At 41.4% G+C, this 7,010-nt stretch overlaps 2 long non-coding RNA genes across 2 annotated transcripts; both read left to right on the top strand.

Moving 5' to 3' along the window:
• The first annotated feature begins 1,120 nt into the window (after window positions 1-1,120).
• LOC123059301 (uncharacterized) lies at window positions 1,121-3,047 on the top strand. Its single transcript, XR_006427412.1, has 3 exons — window positions 1,121-1,199; window positions 1,279-1,309; window positions 3,003-3,047. It is a non-coding gene; the product is annotated as an uncharacterized lncRNA (long non-coding RNA).
• Window positions 3,048-4,424: 1,377 nt separating this feature from the next.
• Window positions 4,425-6,038, top strand: LOC123059300 (uncharacterized). Its single transcript, XR_006427411.1, has 3 exons — window positions 4,425-4,544; window positions 4,621-4,706; window positions 5,995-6,038. It is a non-coding gene; the product is annotated as an uncharacterized lncRNA (long non-coding RNA).
• Window positions 6,039-7,010: the final 972 nt, after the last annotated feature.

The raw sequence follows: 7,010 nt of genomic DNA, 5'->3' as shown, positions 1-7,010 counted from the left end.
GCCGCATGTCACGGACAGCAACCTCCCGCGCATAACAGCCACTGCGTCTGCTAATCAAATTACGATACAGTACATGGCACAGATCACTATGCGGTGAATTCTGAAGGTATGGTTTTGATAAGGGGGTGTCTAGACACCGGGTGTTGAAAGTCCACTCTTCTTCACGGAAGCAAAAAGCCTTATTGGAGTAGAGGAATTAGTTTTTGCAATAAGAGTGATTGGAGTAGAGGATTTTTGTGTGTGCAAGGCAAGGCAAGCCAATAGGCAGAGCTCCCATCTAGCCAGGGGAAGGAGACGCACGCATCATCACAGTTGGGGACGGGGTGTATCAACAAACGCATGATCAACTCGCACTTAGCTGAAAGCACACAAAGGTAGCACGTCACACCAGCCCGTACACAAGGAGCCGGGCTTGCTGTAGTCTTGACCAAGACATGTACGCGGAGATCAGCTTGGTTGATAGCTACTGTTGTCTCGGCAGCTCTCTCTTAACTGGGTGGTAGCCTTTGATTATCAGTCTATGACAAAAGTTCGCGTCAAGCTACTGAAGAAATCAATCGACCTGCCTCTGTTGGGTAGCTTTGGCTAGATTTGCATGTGTTCTTGCTCATGGAGAAATTGATCTATGGCTATAAAACAAACATATATACTGTGGAAGTACACGAAGAAACACTTGCGATTGGAACAAGGAAGGTGCTGGCCATAAGGTTGATGAACGAGAATACAGAGATTTCTTGACAGTTCGAATTCATCTTGATTTCCTAAAGTGAACCAGAATAGTGCATCTTTTGGCAGTGCTTTAGAATACTTAAACAGAGATAGTTATTACCTTCAAGATGTACGGTAGAGTTGTGGGATTTGTAACGTGTTAAGCTGTACAGATTTGACATGCAAACTACTCAAAACTTGGTTATAGCTCTGTATTACATGGATCCTTGGCAACTATATGCGCTTTTTGTTCATGTTGTGTTGATTTATACTAGGCGTTTTGTTCAGGCTGTATTACATTTGATTGTAAGTCAGAAATGTACTAAGTAGTTATATCGCAATAAGCATGGGCTTATTAGTTTTCATTCTACCTTCTCAATATTTGTTACTGTTAACAGTACCACCATAATCAGGCATATTCACCGGCGCGGCGTGCCGCTATAGCTGACAGAAAGTGTGCTTTCTCAGCATGAAAATAATAGAATGGGAAGGTATGATCTTCATGGGCCTTAGTGGTACTATCATATTATGACAACTGCTGCAAAGTTCATATAATGATCCTTGTTTCAGACTCAGATCAAAGGAACAAGCTGATCAATAGGTTTCAGCCATGGCTATCCTCTCTTGCAATTTTGTGATGTCAGGTTTTAGCCATACTAGCAAACAAGCCAGTGCGTTGCACCGGGAGAAAAAAAAGTTGATGTTCTTCACCGCGAAGCAAACGCCAATTATCATTAATTAGGCTATACATATACAGGATAAGTTTGATGATGACGAAAATGATGGATCAATTAACAACAGGATTCTTTGGGGCGTTAGTTTGAAGTTTACGACATGAAATTTAGTGGGATTTTCGGTGATGCGTATTTAATAAAAGGAGATGTTTCCGACGACTATGAGCCATCTATGATGAGGTTCGTTAATCTTAAGATTCTATGGTGACTTTGTAAACTAAAAAGAAATGTATACCGCGGTCAAAAACATGTGCCCACGCTAGCCTAACACCCGACTTGTCTAGAAGAAACAAGCCGCCTCGCTGGCGCTCCTCCAGCCGGATATGGACTGGTCGCTCGCAGGTTTGATTGTCGTTCTCTTCCGACTCAGATCCACGACCCCTGGCCTGCGCCCACCGCCGCCGGTATCCCCTCCCCCCAGCTCCACCGCCGTTGGATCGGCCGCTCCATCGGCCACATGCCATGGGCTACACACCCGCGCGCCATGGGACGTCGCTCCCCCGCTCTCCACTCCCGTGCGCCAAGCCGCCAATGGCCTTCCCTCCATAAATTCAAATAGCCCGCGAAATAGCCGTGATAATTGCGCTATAGCTGCCCGGGAGCCTCGCCGCTAAGCTATGGATGTTGCCACGAAAACCTCAACATATCCCTCTAAATGGCAGAAAAATCAGCAAAAACCTCTAGAAATCATCTCTCCCACCAGAAAATTTTCTGCTATTTGCCGCTTGCCCGCTATGGCGTCCGCTATAGCTGCTGGGAGAGGCCGCCGCGAAATCGTTTCTCCCACGATTTTAATCTATGCTTCCCTCCCTCCCTGCATGGCCTGCCGCCTCCTCCGTCAGGGAAGGACGCGTTCGCGACCGAGCGCCCAGCCGCCAACTCCTCTCGCCGGAGTCCATCGCGTCGCCGGAGGGAGCACCATCGCCGCCGCCCTCTGTGCCTTCCTTTCCTCTTCCATCCCCCGCATGGCCCTCGTGTTCTTCGTCAGGCAACGACACGGTCGCGCCCGAGTGCCTAGCCGTCAGCTCGTCTCGACGGAGTCCGACTCGTCGCCGGAGGAGCACCAGCGCCGCCGCCCTCGGTGCCTTCCTTTCCCTCTCCCACCCCCCGCTTGTCCCTCGTTTGCGTTGGGTTAATTCTTCTTCGCTTCCTTCTCTTCGGTATCCCTTGTTTGATCCTCTAGACAACTTAGATATATGAACTGGTTCGATTTATATCTAAAGGAGCGATGTGGGATAGGAGAGAAGGTCGTGAATTTGATCCAAACAGCTTGTCCACTGGGCTAGCCGGTTGAGGCATACTGGGCTTCGTTGGGACAATACTGGGCTTCTCCAACGATGTACGAAAGCTTTCACAAGACGTGCGGACCCTAAATTAGTACCACCTCGTTTATATTATGATTTTATATATACAAATCGTAAAAGCGTATTATGACATGAGAAAAAAGCGTATTGTGACGGTGAACCCACGAAGTCAATCCGTACTTCATTATTAATTAGGGATAGATTTTTTGTGATTATTTTCTCAGAATTCTCATAAGCATCCTCCTTGAATATGTAGGAATATTGCGTCAAGAAGAACGATCGGGTAGAGCTTATCACGGCAAGCTACAGGTCGTACCTAGCAGACAAGCGTTGTCTCATGAATGTTTACTTTTTGTAGATGTACAAATTGATGTAGAAAAGGTGAATTTAATTTCATCTATACATGACCAATTTCTTGCTGTACATTTGATTAAATAAAGCGATAAAATCAGACCATAAGTAAAGTACTTAATAATTAAGTGGATAGTGTATGTCTGGTGAACCTAGATATATGTATGGACAATAAAGAGACAAGGTATTTAAAAATTTATTTTCATGCTTATATACACAACAACTACAACATAAATACGGTTGAAGCTTTACTACAATATTGAGCTGTAACATATATGTGTGGTGAATCAAGATTGAGCACCTCATTATTTTTTTTAGATTAGGACGATACAATTTCTTTAATCCATTGAGTTCCTTGTATTGCATATTGTAAAAATTATTTTCATGCATATATATACGACAACTACAGTGTAAATACGGTTGAAACTCTGTGTTGTCATATTAAATTCTAACATATATGTGTGGTGAATATAGATTGAGCATCCTGTTCATTTCCGGGATATGTTTTCCTTAGTCCATTGAGTTACCTCTATTGCATATTTTAAAAATGGCTTCTTTACTCGGCTAGATCATTTGAACATGCCAAGTCCAGTGATGGTAGCTTTACTCAGTTTGAATATTACTATAGCTTAGTAGGTTCTTCCAAGAATTTCTTTTGTGTTGCCTCTCTTTCCAGACACGCACGCACGCACGCGCGCGTTCCCTGGTTAATTTTATAGAGGGAAAAAAGTTGAGGACTTATTGTTATGTCTAATTGTTGACATGCCAACGGAAGTGCTCAATTGTCTTATAAGCTAGAATTCTTATGGTTTCTTTCTTACTGGGCTTGTTTTGTTTTATTTTCCGAAAACCCCGTGATTTTATCGTAATCCAAATTGCTGAGGTGGATAAGAATAAGGAGAATCCAAGCCTAATTCTTATATAGTTGTAATGCACCATATATACATTGAAGTAGTATTTATGTTCTTCTTGATGAATCCATGTATTATCACACTCTGAAAACCATAAATATTTGATGCAGCAAATATGTAATTCCCTCATGTGTTCTGACATAGCAAATATGTAGTTCCCACAGGTGTAAATCTGTATATCATCACAACTCAAAGTTTAAAAATATTGTTCTGCTAAATACCCCCGATCGTTTCAGTGGTTTGTGGTTCATTAGGATCATCATTTGTGATTCGCATCAAAATTGTTTATGCATGTAGAAAATTACTTGGATCAAGTTGGTTTGGAGTTGGATAACCAGACCTTTTGTGCATTTAAGTGTCTTGACATTGATTGGTGTTCCAGTTTCATCTAACTTTCCACGTGTCGAGTACTGAAAGGATCGATGACCATTTTGTTAAATTAACAAAGATAATTGTTGCATGTAACTGCTGTTGTGTCTTCACCAGTTCCAAATACACGGAGTTGGCTCAATTGTACGAGAAGTACAAGGACCTGGGTATGATTTATTTTATATAATTAGTCCTTGATTTTCACTTATGATAGATTATGCTAACAATTTGATGTGACTACAGGTTTTGAGAATTGAGATCTTTGATTTCCCATGCAACCAGTTTGGTGGGTAGGTACCAGCTGGTACTGATGAGGAATATTTGCGCTCGTAAGTCCGAGTATCCGATTTTTGACAAGGCAAATGCGTGCTTGATACTTCATCCTTCCTTTGTTTTGTTGGTCTCTCTGTTTCAAGCTGAAAGAAACAATTGCTTCAGTGTACAATGTACACTACGACTGCTTCCATGAACAGTTATTATAATGATGTTCGCCCGGGCACTTCTGTTGTCTCCACCCCGTCCCACTGAGGTAACAGCAGCTGGATTGTATTCATCCAGTGCACAATCAGGTCTCTGTATTGCCAAATTAATCAATCCAACAAGAGTAGGGAGGGATCCTTCACAATTTCATCTAGATCCGCCCATGTATGTGTTAGTGTTCAAGATCACTGAGGTTATTTTTGTCGTACTATTAGGAACTTGTTAATCGATGGCACTCTTCTTTCAAGCTCCAAAAAATGTAAGGCTCAAGCCTACCTTCTTATGATTGTAATCGAGTAGTTTTTCTTACTAATGGGAAATAATAATTAATAAAAGCTTACTAGTGATTCATGTTTTTCTTACTAATGGTTCATGATTTATTTACTGAAATAGCCGGCTATTAGGAAAATTTATTGGTAGATTTGACGATGCTGGTGTATTGGTTGTATTCTGGACTCTGAGTGTTGTTACTTGTTGCAGTGTCATACTAGAATAATTTTGCATCACGTCTTGTCCATTCTTTTTATATATTTTAACCGATCTGTTAAATAACATGCCCTTTGTTATTCTCCATCTGTTTTGCCTTCTTTAAAAAGGTTAGCATATAGAACATGAAATCTGTGAGCAAAGACAGCCAAAATGTTGATTTCAACCAAAGATTGCTGGCTACAATGTGTGACCATTTTGGGTCAGTAAACTGTGTGAGATGGGCCAAGAATGGACGCTATCTTGCTTCTGGATCGGACGACCACGCTATCCTAATTCATGAAAGGAAAGCTGGTTCCAGTACATCTGAGTTTGGAACTGGAGAGCCGGCAGATATAGGAAATTGGAAGGTCGTTATGATCTTAAGGGGGCATACTGCGAACGTGGTAATTATCTTCCAAAGTTTTAGTCTGGCTGTTTTTCTTTCCAATTTTTGGAAACACTATCAGAACTTGAATTGTTACCTGCAATCCTCAGGTCTTTCCTATTAAACATCTTTTTGTTTCTTATGCCTAAAATAGGTAGATCTGTATGTGGTAATTATCTGCCAAAATTTCAGAGTTGTCTTTCTTCCCCAAATTTTGAATTGTTGCAGTGATCCTTAATCTTTTGCATTAATCATATATATGTTTCTTATATATTTTCATGCAGCTGCAGAAGACAGAGGCGAAGATGTCGTTATTTGCAGATGTCATGCGTGTGGCCCTGTGCACAAGAGAATACAGTGAGTCAGCATGTGCTCTCTATTTTGTATGCAATCTAGGTGATATAAACTCTGAACTCGATGTTGGTTATCACAATCGGACTTTAGTTGTACCAACTGACTGTCCGTCACCCCGGCAGTCTCGCCATTAGTGTCCCCGTGCTCCCTTTTGCCCTTGCGGGTCTACTGGATAAGTTGTAGACTGTGTATGGATAAGTATGATAAATGTCTGGTAGGTGCAAGTTTGTAATTTTGTTTTAATTGTAGGGACATGTAGGTCCTTTATTTTTGTATTTCGGGCTCTTGTACTAATGTTCAGGGCAGTGGAAATGTTGTATAATAATCTGTACGTAGTTGAGACTAAGAACAGAACGATGACATGTTTGTTTTTGGGCATAAATTTATCATGGGGTGGGGGTTGTAAAGGAATAAGGGAGGTTGATATTCTTTTAATCTTTTTAATTCAACTCTACCATAGTTATATGGAATGCTCTACTTCCAATCAGTTGCATGGAAATGTTCACTGTCCATACAAAATGAACTCAAGTTTTCTGCAAATATTGTATATTAACCAAAGATGATTTTTATGTCATCCAAATGGTTTTACAGGTACACAACGATGATGAGGTCAGGGCCTTGTTTAAGCAAGTGCAAGGAGAAGTTCCCGGATCACCTATATTTATTATGAAGGTGGCATCTCAGGTGATACATGATACACTGATAACAGTAATTATTTTCTGTTGTATGTTTGTGTTACCCATGTTCAGTATTCAGCGAGTGCTCTTCTATACTGATAGAGTTTATTTATCTACAATCTTGCCTTTCTGTTCTTTCTTTGTAGAGCCAACATCTAGAGGTTCATTTGCTCTGTAACAAGCATGACAACGTGACAGCACTGCACAGTCGAGACTGTAGTGTTCAAAGAAGGCACCAAAAGGTTAGTTATTCTCCTGAAGCATTGTGT

The sequence above is a fragment of the Triticum aestivum genome, chromosome 3A, assembly GCF_018294505.1.
Source record: "Triticum aestivum cultivar Chinese Spring chromosome 3A, IWGSC CS RefSeq v2.1, whole genome shotgun sequence".
Taxonomy (NCBI): domain Eukaryota; kingdom Viridiplantae; phylum Streptophyta; class Magnoliopsida; order Poales; family Poaceae; genus Triticum; species Triticum aestivum.
The sequence above is the reverse complement of the archived record's forward strand: the minus strand, read 5'-3'. Positions and strand labels throughout refer to the sequence as shown.